The 13,427-nt window shown below is 49.2% G+C and overlaps 1 protein-coding gene across 2 annotated transcripts in view; it reads right to left on the bottom strand.

Moving 5' to 3' along the window:
- The window catches only part of GATAD2A (GATA zinc finger domain containing 2A), a 99,544-nt gene that overhangs the window by 64,219 nt on the left and 21,898 nt on the right, over positions 1–13,427 (bottom strand). The gene's annotated exons all lie outside the window — the stretch shown is intronic.

Raw genomic sequence — 13,427 nt, 5'->3', positions numbered from 1 at the left:
CACTTCAGACTTTCACTCTCCACCACAGCTCATGGTAAATTCAGTCTTTAAAGATGCTCAGATTAAAATCTGGAGTTGCCTTTTTTTTTTTTTTTTTTTTCTTTTTTGTGTGCACCATGAGGCATGCGGGATCTTAGTTCCCCGATCAGGGATCAAACCTGTGCCCCCTGCATTGGGAGCCAGAAGTCTTAACCACTGGACCGTCGGAAAGTCCCCTTTTTTTTTTTTGGCTGCAGTTGCCTTCTTGATAGGACTACCAATCATCCAGTCTGCCAGGAAATCCTATTGATTTTGCCGTCAAACACATCTGGGGTCCCACCACTTCTCACACCTCCACTTGCCACACTATCCTCCCTTAATATGACGGAGGTCTGCAAACTGGACCCCCTGCTTTCACTCCTCAGCTCGAAACCTTCCAAAGGCCCTGCAATCACTCAGAGTGAAGCCCCATCCTCTCTTGACCCCAGAGACATGTCCACCCTCCTCCAGCCATGCTGGCCTCCAACACACCAGGCACCCTCCCACCCTGGGGTCCTTTAAGGTTTTCAACAAAATCCCCGATACTTTGTAATTTTAACAATCGATTCTTCAATTTGCATCCCAAGTTGAAAATGACCTTTGAAAACATAACTACCATACAATAATCTCTAAATGTCAACAAATGCCCAGTCCATATTCAGCTTCACACAATTTCCCAAAAACGTCTGTACACAGCCTGTTCTAACAGTAGTTGCTAGCTTTTGTGCTAGCATTTGTGCTAGCTGCTCTCTGCCTCCATCACTCTCCCCCACCATGGCTGTCTCCTCCGTGCACCCCCAAATCACTGCTCAAATGTCTCCCTCAAAGCGGCCCACCCTGCTCACCCTGCCCTTTCTCTCCCACAGCCCTGGCCTCTCCTCAAATTCCACACAACACAGCTACTGTATCTATGGACTTTCTCACCCGGCAAGAACATAAATGCCACAAGGAAAGGGGTGTCTGCCTGGTGCCTGATGTCGAAAAAGCACCTCCAACAGTGTCCGGTGCTCAATAAATATTTATAGAATGAATGAGCAGAGATGGTTTAACATTGAGGGAGAAAGAACCAATCTGAGGAGTTCACACACCAACAACCCCTTGATACAATTAGAGCAAAATTCACGAAGGAGCAGAAACCAAGCAGAGACCACTTAGCACCATCAGGATTGGGAGCATTTCTCTAAAATAAACTGTAATCACTTTTCACTGGTATATCATTTGGGCTGCTGTGCCATCTACCCCACACCGGCTGGGTTTAGAGAGCTTTTACTGTTTTTATTTCCAACCCATATATTTAAAACAGTATCAAGTAACCCTTAAGTACACAATTACCAACTCATCAGAGACTCTTCCACTCCCTTGATAAATCATTATGGTTTGGCTCTGACCCTGCACCTGGGTACTCCACTTACATGCATACACACACAACACCCCGAATCTTCAACCTACCCAAACAACAATTTCCCAATCTGAGGGAGATCACACTTGGTAAGGAGGCAGAGATTGGTGATTTACATGAAATCAAGTCACTGCACTTTGGGCAACAAAAGTCCACTGTTGCCAATTCATCCTCTCCAGCTCAGGTAAGAGAGGTCCGCTCCCTTTTAACCTGAGGGGAGGAGCCCCCGGCCAGACACTGGCTGCTGTCTAGGGAGCTCCAGTTCCTTAGAGACGCTCCAGCTGCAATGCCCATGGCCAGCCCAGGGACAGCTCTCAGAGGCCATGGGCACCTGATGGGGAAGCCTGGGCTCTCCAAGGTGCCCCCCAGAGGGCCCCATCATCCCTTCCGAGGCCTGGCCCTATGGAAGCTGCACACCTCTGATCTCCTCCTACCACCGTCTGCACTCACCAAACACTTGTGCAGTCTCTAAAATTCTTCAATTGTATCTGCACCCAAATATTTACCACTCTGGCTCTAATCCAAGCCCGGGAACATGATATTAAGCCAAAAAACCTCCAAGATGAAACCCAGCAATAATACTATTCACCTTCTCCCACCCCTAGGTCCACAAAGTCCACTTGTTCCACACAAAATGAGCACCCCACCCAGACCCTCTGTGCCAACAGTCTTAGCGACTGTACTGCTAACTGCCAAGGAGAGGAAGTCCCCAGCTAGCTCTATGAGAGAGGGAGAAACTGAGGCAGGGCAATAGTGGATCATCTCAAGGAAGCCCAGAGGTCACACTGCTCCAACATGCGCTGGCTGGTTAGGGAAAGATTAACTTGGGTCAGAGTCAATTCCCTAATCCAGGGGTCGGCAAACTACTGCCTGGGCCTGTTCTGGCGAATGGTTTTCCTGGGACACAGCCACGCCCACTCAAGTTTGCACTGTCTCCAGCTGCTTTCATCTACAGGGCAGAGCTGAGTAGTAATGACAAAGACAGTAACGGCCAAAAATACTGACTACCTGATCCTTGAAAGCAGGAGGGAACCATGGCCCTAACAGGCTCTGCTGAGCATTAAAGGGACAGAGATGACTCAGGCAGAGCAGCATGCCTGAGACAAGAAGTCAAGGCAGAGGCACAGCAAGGGGGTGCTTCAGCTCCACGTCAGCCCCAGGGGACCAAGCAGTACCTGCTCTCCCCAAGGCAAAGAGCCTCATTAACCCTATATCCCCACAGAGTGAGGGAGAGCATGACTTGGCAGACTAGAGAGGCAAAGAACCAACCCCCATGAGGGCCAAGGAGTCGACAGTGAGGCCAGCTGCACAAGCCTATCCTTGGCAATCAGAGCTGGCCGGTCTCCACTGTCAAGCCAAAGCATCCACCAGGGTAACAACCAGTATGTGCCCTCCAGACCCCTGGTCTGCCCCTGCCTCTCCTCCCTCAGCCACAGTAACCACGGCCTCACCAAGAGACAGACTGTCCACTCCCCACACTATGCCAATGCAGCTGTTCCTAAAGCTCCTTAAAACCCCCCAACACCTCACCACAGCCTTTAAGGCCCTGACTGTTTAGGCGCAGGTGACCCTATGAAGTCATCTGGTACGCACATAGTAGGTGTACACACACCACGCTCCTGGCTCCAACCACACAGGCCTTGTTTCGATTCATCTTACCCACCATATCTGCCTTCCTCCACGACTGGGCCTTTGCACGTGCTATTCTCACTGCCAGGAAAGTCCTTCCTTTCCCCCACTCACCTTTCAGACTCAAAACATGTGTTACTCAGGCACCCTCTCCCCCCTTCCATCCCCGAGGACTACAGCCTCATCACGTGGCACGGCTGATCTTGACATCTGACATCAAGCATCCCACTAGGTTCTCTCCCCCAAACGCTCTACACTCCACAAGAGAAAGGGCTCTTGCTCATCTCCTTATCCAAGGCCCAAGGAGGCATGGAGAAGAAATGACAAAATGGCATCCTCTGTGAGTTATAAATACTCAACCACTATGTTTTCACCACCAACTTCATGCAAAAACATAACAATATAAATATAACATCAGGAAGAAACAATATGGAGATAGGCAAGGCCACAGCATCACCACAGTCCCTGTGGAGCCCAGAGCTTCCTGGGGTGGGGGGGAGCTCTCCCCAACTCCCTCACATGGCTGTTTGGAGAAAGGCGCCTGGAGATTCCCATAGGCCTCAATGGCCTTGTGTCTGGAAGGGCTTCCCCTATCACCAATAAGAAGTGTGACCTACCCCAGCACCCATTCACCCACACCCTGCACTCCCCTCCCCCTTTCTATTGCCAAGATTCCATATCCCTCCCTAAAAAACCCATCGACAATCCTTCCAACAGAAGTCCCTGCCCTCTCGAAAACTTGACTCCAGCATGACCCTCCTTTCTTCTAAGCTTCCCTCCCTTTCACACTACCAGACCATCCTGATGATAATGAACAGAATCCTACTGATGAATCACACAGCCAGCTGCTCAGCCACAACCCTCCTGACAATTAAACAGTCCGTCCAGCCTGGGGCCAAATCCAACTGTGCCCCTGGGAGCCCACCTAGCCCCTTAGGACTCAAGACCATCCTGAGGACCAAGTGGCAGGCCCTGGCTCCAGGCAGGCTCTTAAAGAGAAGCAACTAGTTCTTACTTCGACTACTATGATTAATGTTGTTCCTCAAAATATTTTGACTCCTTATAACAAGGTTCCTTTCAGTGTTTCCACCCTTGCTCCCTAGCAGCTGCCCAGGCAGTCCACTCGGCAGTTCAACACTTCAGATAAACCCCCATACTTAAAATGCCCAGGGATCAGGAACTTCTCTGGTGGTCCAGGGTTAAGAATCCGCCTTCCAATGCAGGGAACGCGGGTTCGATCCCTGGTCAGGGAACTAACATCCCACAGGCCACAGGGCAACTAAGCCCGCACGCCACAACTACTGAGCTCACGTGCCTCAACAACAGAGCCAGTGTGCCTCAAACTATAGAGCCAACGCACTCTGGAGCCAGCACACAACAACTAAAGAAAAGAAAACCTGCACGCCACCACTAGAGAGAAGTACGCGTGCCGCAACGAAAGATCCTGCATGCCTCATCAAAGATCCTGCATGCCTCATCAAAGATCCCGCGTGCCGCAACTGACCCGACACAGCCAAAAATAATAATAAAAAATAAATAAAACAAAATAAATGAATAAAATAAAAAATAAAATAAAATTTTAAAAAGCCCAGGGATCAAATGTCCACATCTAGACAAGTCTGAGACTTTGGTAAGTGTCTGAAATGTCTAGCATTAGGGCATTACGATATTAAAGGATACCTTGAAGAAAGCGTCACAAGAACAAAAGAGGAAATAACTTTTGTGTTAGTAACGAGGATCTACAAACTAGAGTCTCCCCTTCTGTGCATACACACCAATATGTGCCATACTAAGGGAATTCTCTAACAAAGAGCCACAGAAAACCAAGAAACACCTTCAATCTCTGTGCTGAGCACTGGAGGAGAGAAGACCTCAAATGTTCCTGGACTGTCCCCCTAAATTCTTGCAGACTCCAGTTCTGTGTGACTCTACTGGGGAGGAAGTGCATCCAGGCCCCATGGCTCTAAGGACCAAAGAACACCCACGGAATCACGCTCCCAAGATGATGTTACAAGGAGCCTTCTAGAACCACGTATATCTTTTTTTTTTTTTTTTTAAAGCCCCTAGTATCTGGCATAAGGTAGACCATCAAAATGTGAGTGCCTCTGTTCATTTCTCCCTAAGCTAACTCTTGGAGGATAAAAATGCATGCTCTGGGCTTCCCTGGTGGTGCAGTGGTTAAGAATCCGCCTGCCGGGCTTCCCTGGTGGCGCAGTGCTTGGGAGTCCACCTGCCAATGCAGGGGACATGGGTTCGATCCCTGGTCCGGGAGGAACCCACATGCCGCGGAGCAACTAAGCCCGTGCACCACAGCCACTGAGCCTGAGCTCTAGAGCCTGCGAGCCACAACTGCTGAGCCTGCGCGCCACAACTAGTGCAGCCCACGTGCCTAGAGCCCATGCTCCACAACAAGAGAAGCCACCACAATGAGAAGCCCGCATGCAGCAACGAAGACCCAATGCAGCCAAAAATAAATAAATTTATTTATTTTTAAAAATGCATGCATGCTCTCATAAGGATGCAGGATATTTCTGAATTCAGAAAGGCTCTGGGGTTTTTTCTTTTTTTTACTGTGCTAAAATATACATAGCATAAAATTTACTGTCTTAAATCATTTTTTTGGTCTTAGTCATTTTTAAGTGTACAGTTCAGTGGCATTAAGTACATTCACACTGTTGTACAGCCATCACCATCACCCATCTCCAGAACTTTTTCACCTTGCAAAATGGAAACTCTGTCCCCATTAAACACTAACTACCCATTTTTCCCTCCCTCCCATGCCCATCCATGCAACCACCATCCTACTTTCTGTCTCTATGAATTTGACTACTCTAGGCGCCTCATATAAATAGAATCATGCAGTATTTGTCCTTTTCTGTCTGGCGTATCTCACTCAGCACAATGTCTCTTTGAGGTAGAACAACAAATCATTTTAACCTTTCGAGGCCTTAGTGTGTACAGAAAAAGGCCCATGGGCCTCGTACACCCACAGCCAAAAAGCATGGCTCTAGAACCCTGTTTCCCAGATCTCCCATGTCCCTGACATGTTCTACTATCAACCAGTCCTTCCCTCCACTCCCCAAATAAATTGCACAAAAAGATACTGGAAAGACTTAGAATAGTGAGATGAAAGCAGCATCTAATGTTATACCTCAGATGGACTTCAAGTATGCTAAGTTTCATCACCCCAGTTCTTGCCTCCCAGAGCACTCTGTCTCCCCAGGACACACCTATTCCAGCCCCATCTCACAGCCATGAACCAAGGGAGTCAAGAAATCCCTGTCAGATGAATGATAAAGATAACTAACTCATCTTGGGCACAATCTTTTCCTATACGTGGAAGCCAGAGATATCACAGCACAACCCAAACCTATTCCTTGGAGCACCTGAGCCAGACTCAGAAACCCTTACGCAGGCCCACTGGTGGTGTGAGCCCTGAGGTCCAGACACGTCAAACTCAAGACAACAGAGACACAGACAACTAGCCCCAACAGTGCACTCAGCAATCAACGTCACTGAAGAGGAAAACACTGCATCCCCTCCTCAAGGTACCAAACCCACTTATCTTGTGAGGCCGACACAAAGCCAGGCCCAGGGGAGTCAGTCACCACACTGGCCAAGTCCATGGATGCTATGTGGGAAAACAGTGACACCAAATGACCCCACATGAGGTACCCAACTCCAACAGGAGGAGGACATTTCGTTCATTACCAATAATTTCAGATAGAAACGCCCATAGCACCTCAATTATCACTTTGGTTAACTGCTCCAGAATAAGGAGAAGGGCAAAAATGATTTTCTGGGGTTCCCCACCTAGTTTGGCTTGGCAAGCAGGCAGTCTCCTTTCCAAACAGACATGTCCCTGTGTGACCTGTGACTGCAAAATATAGTGTCCTCCTGGGACGACTAACAAGGGGGAGGCTGAGGAGGTAACTGAGTCTCCAGGACCTCTCGGAACAGAAAAATTTGAGAATGAGGATCACAAAAAGCCCCAACCGCAGAAGATCTCCATCATAGCAGGCAGCCTGAACAGGAGGTTCCCAAAGCAGTGGGCCTCATTGCCAAGAAGGCACCATCCAGGTGGCCTCCACGTCACACAGCATGTCAACCAGCTGTATCAGTATTTATTTTCATGTCAAGAAATAAAACCTCCAGCCATTCCATTCTTGTGGCAAGTTTTCTTGAGTTTGTTTTTAAAGAAGCAACACCTTATTTATCACACAATCTCCTGGAAAAGCAAGAATCCTTCTTTCACCAAGTGGAGAACTAGATGTCCTCCACTGCCTCTGAGAGGTCCCGGGCCCTGGCCACAGGAGCCATGTGCTGCCTCAACCCAGGTCCTGTGGCCGTGGGCCTGTGTGTGCTGAGAAAGCAGAAGCAAAGCCACCAGCTGAGCACCTTCTCCATGCCGTAAAAACAGCCCCCAACTCTGTGATGACACGGGCACCAACCTTGACCTGCATATTCATGGACAGGGCAAAGACCAGCACATCACCCCAAGTCTCTCTGAGGAGCAACATGAAGGCCATAAGCTGAGCCCAGAGTTTATACTTCCTCACTGGCCATCTTCAAACAGGCGGTCTTGGTGAACAAGCAGCAATCTGGCGCAATCTGGTAACTAGGGCAGGTGCTCCCCACAAGTTTAAGAACCGGTATCTCACTTTCCAGAACTGGAATAGAGAAGGGAAAGCCTGTTCAAGAGCACCGAAGGAGCAGTGTTCTGTGCTGGCCCCATTGTATATAAATGAAGACCTACCTGGGCCTAAAGGAAAAAACTTCATGGTCTTGAAATCCAAACAAAATCTAAAAGTAGTTCACAAAGCTTATCCCTGTAAGGTCCAAGATAAGACTATTTTGGTCAGGAAACAGCAGGTAGGATGGCAGAAATATCACCAAAGAAATGTAAACCAGGGGGACTTCTCTGGTGGCGCAGTGGTTAAGAATCTGCCTGCCAATGCAGGGGACATGGGTTCGAGCCCTGGTCCGGGAAGATTCCACATGCCGAGGAGCAACTAAGTCCGTGTGCCACAACTACTGAGCCTGCGCCCTAGAGCCTGCGAGCCACAACTACTGAGCCTGAGTGCCACAACTACTGAAACCCGCGTGCCTAGAGCCCGTGCTCCACAACAAGAGAAACCACTGCAATGAGAATCCAACACAACACAACCAAGAGTAGCCCTCGCTCGCCACAACTAGAGAAAGCCCGTGCGCAGCAACAAAGACCCAACGCAGCCAAAATTAAAATAAATTTATTTTTTTAAAAAAGAAATGTAAACTGGGCAGACCACACAGTCCAGGAGAGGACCTCCAGTTTTCACCTCTAAAACCCACTCCCCTACTCCCCCACCCCCTCACCCCTGCCCAGAAGGGCCCCTGTGGCACTTGGGCACTTCCTGGGAGGCAGGGCTACTGTCTGCTCACTACCAAGGAAAGCACCCACCAGCTGTCCCACTATTGCTGGACGGACCTGGAGCCTCAGTTGGCCTCTGCCACCTTGATCCTCATGAAGGGTCCCATCCTCCAGGCAGGCAACAGGAGACTGAGAACAAGTGACTGAGGTCTATGTAAGGTGGTACTTTCCAGAACACCAAAGGGTCTGCCTAGAACCAAGTCCAGAGCAGCTAGTGAGTACCCAGGCAGGCGGCAAGGTCAGCATTGTCCACACACAAACCTCCAGATGCCCCCTAGCTGAGTTTTGGACAGAAGGGTGGCCTTGGTAGAATTCTGGAAATCCAGTCTGATGCTGGGTCTTCAAATACAAAACAAGCTACAACCATCTGAGCAACCAAGCTTTCCTAAGAGGCAGAATTCAGTTTCTCTATCTGTCAGGAACCAGGTCAAACAGTCAAAACCATCTAGTAACTTCTGACACGTGGCTGGAGCCATCCAACAACCACATCACAGCACTGATGGCCGTGACTGAGGCCACGTGTTCAGCCCAGGAGTCCCGAGGCCTCATGGCAAGGTCCAGGCCAACAAGCCAGTTCCCAGCCCCAGACGCTTCATCATTGCCACAAACTCTGATGATGTATCACAACGATCACAAAAACTGCATGAATGATTAAAATGCTGCAAAGTTCCAAGGAAGAAACTACAACGATGGCAACATTTATCAGTAAATTGTGGCTTACACTACATAAGCCAATTAAGAACAAATTAAGAGGGACTTCCCTGGTGATTCAGTGGCTAAGACTCCATGCTCCCAATGCAGGGGGCCCAGGTTCGATCCCTGGTCAGGGAACTAGATACCACATGCCGCAACTAAGAGTTCGCATGCCCCAACTAAAAAAAGATCCTGCGTGCCACGACGAAGATCCCACGTGCCTCAACTAAGACCCGGCGCAGCCAAATAAATAAATAAATATTAAAAATTTAAAAAAAAAAGAACAAATTGAGAAATGACATGAAGAGACACCACATCTTCCTGACAATGTACCCAACAATAAAAGTATGATCAGAGGAGGTCAGGAACATAGGGGCTCCTCAGGGAGGGTGTTTCAGAGAACCGTCAAACTGTCCTCACTGCCCCCAGCCCTTATAAGGTAAAATGAGCCCAAGATGGAAGAAGCAGAGCCTTCCCAAGGTCTCAGAGGAGGTAGGGAAGAGGGAAGGGTGGGCTACACCAGGCTCCTCTAGGCCATCAGAGCTTCCCAGCACCTTGCATAGACACTTCCCATCACTTTATCCTCACAGAAGGGCCACTGGGGAGAAGAGGTGCTGGGCAGACACAGGGCCTTGCTGGCTGGGAAGAGTTCTGCTTGACTCAGCCAAAGAGCCAGCATCTAGGGAGCAAGCAAGAAGGAAACCGTGCTAGAGAGTCAGACACATAGAGAAGCCTGCTCCTGGAAGAGAGAGGCAGCAAAGACCAAATCCCTGGCCCCTACCAAAGCTTTAGAAGAGTGAAAGGCCTGCTTCCTGGGGTGCAATGGCAAGGACACCAGAATTTTTAAATACGCTTTGTTTTGGCTTCCGCTGCGAGTTGGAGATTTCCTTGCTGGTAGAAGATTTTAGTACTAAACCTGATGTGCTATGAGGTACAATGCAAATGTCATGTGAATCTGACTTAAAATAAGAAGCCCAAAGAAACCTGTGGGCTGTGCCCTCAGTGGGACTTTGTCTGTACCTGAGACTCACCCCAGAGTGGGCCAGGGACCCCACAAAAGGCAGGACTCTGCCACATGAAGCCCATGACCAACACGGACTGAAATGTCTTTCCTCCATTTGTACACATACACACACGCACAAGCACATATAGAGCCATCACACACGTGCATAAGCACATGTGCACATGCACACACAAGGGTGCACACAAAACCAATATATATAGGACACCACATGGGCACACACGAGGCCAGCACACACTTTATCTTCCAGGCAAAGGTGTACTTCTAAGCTGTCAGCTGTTGAGAACGTAGACCACACATTCCAGAGAAACACTGTCCTAAGTAGGGTCAGGTTCCCAAGTAGCCCACAAAGTCCACCTCATTCCAATGTTCTCAAAGCACCGTCCTGCCAATACAACCCAACCCAAAGCAAGAAATCCCCTGGGAAGTCGCCTCGAGTCCCAGGCCACCAGCCCTCCCAGACCAAAAGGGGCGAGGAGGAGAGAGGAGGAGTAGTGCCACGGGGGCAAGGGTAGGGGTGTTCACTCACCTCACCTTTACTGGGCCAGCCTTGCAGGGACCCTCTGGCCTCCTCCAAGGCCTACCCCACTGCCATGTTCTGTCACCAGCCACCTCACACAGACCTAGGTCCTACCTAACCATCCAGCACCAAGATCCAGCCTGAGCCCCAGGCACTGCAGGTCTGTCCCCAAGACCCCAGTCACACTACTGCTCCACTGTCCCCCATGGTCCAGGACTCATCAGTGTTCATCGGACTTTGGTGGCACAGAAAGGGGAGGGCCTGACTCTCCATTGAGAAAGCTACCACTGGGCACACAGATTCAAACTGCTACAGAAAAAAAAAGCTCACTGCTGACAAAGGCAGGAACATCCAAAAAATCACCTTTAACACGTTGACAAGAGATTTTGTTACTAAAGGAGGAAAAGAAAAGTGCAACAATGGATAATGATTATTAAATTCTTTATGTGGTGCCAGGCGTGGTGCCAGTACTTTACATACCTGATTTTCATTTAATCCTCATAACCACAGAATGAGGTACTACCAACACTAACCACACTTCACACTGGGAGACTGTCACTGTCACCCACACTTCACACGGGGGACTGCCACTGATGCCCACACTTGACAAGTGAAAAAAACAGAGGCTAAGATAAGTCAAGGTGATTGGCCAGGGTCACAGGATTAAGAAGTTAAATGGGGATCCAGATGCAGGTCAGCCATCTCCCAGACCCAGGCTCAAATCTGAACCACCACACCTTTGAGGGCAGTCGGACTCTTAAGGCCATCCTAAGGCTGGATCCTTCCCAAGGCTACGGAAAAACTTCCTAAAGCAAAGATTAGCACATCCTCGATTCGCTCTTACAAGAGCACACTAACTTAACCCTTTACTGAATTGCTAGAGACCTCCTGGAGGAATGAGCCTTGTTGTGCAAACCCTCATTCCATGGACCATACAGCAAATTCAATAACTCGTGTGCATCTTCACCTTCTGCAAAAGGCACTAAAACCCTCAGAGGTTGACGAAGCACATATTTCTGAGCCCCTACCTGCCAGGGTACATACAAGCCAAGGGAAGGGGCTTAAAGGACTTGATCAACACTACCAGGGACTTCCCTGGTAGTCCAGTGGTTAAGACTCTGCACTTCCACTGTCGGGGGGACGGGTTTGATGCTGGTTGGAAATGAAGATCCCTCATGCCGCGGGGCGCAGCAAAAAATTAAGGGAAAAAAAAAAACCACTGCCAGCCTAGGTCATAAACTAGGACCTTTTCATCTTCTTTTCCATTGTGTGAGATGTACACACAAGACAACCACTCTTAGCACTCCACAGAGAGGACCAGGGGTCCTTGGCAAGGAACAGATGTGCAGAATTATCTTCTTTCCTTCCATCAGAACAGCACAGCACTCACGCATGAGGTAGGGAACAGAGCAGACACAGACCAGTGGGAAGGAGACAGGTCCTCTGGCCACAGACACAGCAAGGAGAGTGCGAGGACAGCAAAAGACACATGGCCCAAGGGACATGGAGCTGGGGGACGGCCCAGGCCCTGTGGGAGCGCTTCCTAAGGTGGGTGGTGGCCAGGGCATGTGCTGGTCCTCCCAGCTCTGCATATGAGGCACCAGGCTGCTGCCCTCACCCAACTCACCTGATTCCTCACTCCCACCCATGACCTCAAAATCAGGACCCTGATGGTGTCTTGGTCATCATCAAGCAGATGTCACTCTCAGACCCAAGTCATTTTTTTTCCAAGTGCCAGGTCCCCAAGGCCCCTTTCCTTCCTGTGTCCACAACCCCTCTCCCTACTCTCAAAACCAGTATTGTCATTGGGTAAGACACCCACCTGTCTTCTCCCCTGAACGCTGCAAGAAGAGTCAGGATTTGGAAACATTTGAGCAATGCATGAAACAGGGAAACATTCTCAAACTAGGAAGCAGCAGCTGTTGGAAAAATTCATGTGGATGTTTCAGAGAAGTGTCTTAATCGCTCTAGGTCTGTTTGGAAAAGTGTCCAAAACCTCAAGCTAGAAAATTCTCAGAATCTAGAAAATGCTGATTACCGGGACTTCCCTGGTGGTCCAGTGGTTGACTTCGCCTTCCAATGCAGGGGGTGTGGGTTCGATCCCCGGTCGGAGCTAAGATCCCATGTGCCTCAAGGCCAAAAAACCAAAACATGAAACAAAGGCAATATTGTAACAGATCCAATACAGACTTTAAAAATGGTCCACATCAGGCTTCCCTGGTGGCGCAGTGGTTAAGAATCTGCCTGCCAATGCAGGGGACACGGGTTCGAGCCCTGGTCCGGGAAGATCCCACATGCCACGGAGCAACTAAGCCTGTGCGCCGCAACTACTGAGCCTGCGTGCCTAGAGCCCGTGCTCCGCAACAGAAGCCACTGCAATGAGAAGCCCGCGCACCACAACGAAGAGTAGCCCCCACTCACTGCAACTAGAGAAAGCCCGCGCGGAGCAACGAAGACCCAACGCAGCCAAAAATAAATAAATAAAATAAATTTATTTAAAAAAAAAAAAATGGTCCACATCAAAAAAAAAAAGAAAATGCTGATTACCAACCAGCTCCTGGGGCACAGGAATCACATCGAGCCTCTTCCTGGTCCCTCTAATTGCTACAAAGCTCTTTTTCAGGCTAAGTTAAGGGCCATGTCCTTCTAATTTCCACCTATCCATCACTACTTCACTCTTGGGAACAGAGCAGAACTCGTATATACAAGACAGTCCCTCAGATATTTTATTCTTTTA

Source organism: Balaenoptera physalus (assembly GCF_965194825.1).
Source record: "Balaenoptera physalus genome assembly, chromosome: 3".
NCBI classification, from domain to species: domain Eukaryota; kingdom Metazoa; phylum Chordata; class Mammalia; order Artiodactyla; family Balaenopteridae; genus Balaenoptera; species Balaenoptera physalus.
This window is presented reverse-complemented; position numbering and strand designations above follow the sequence as displayed.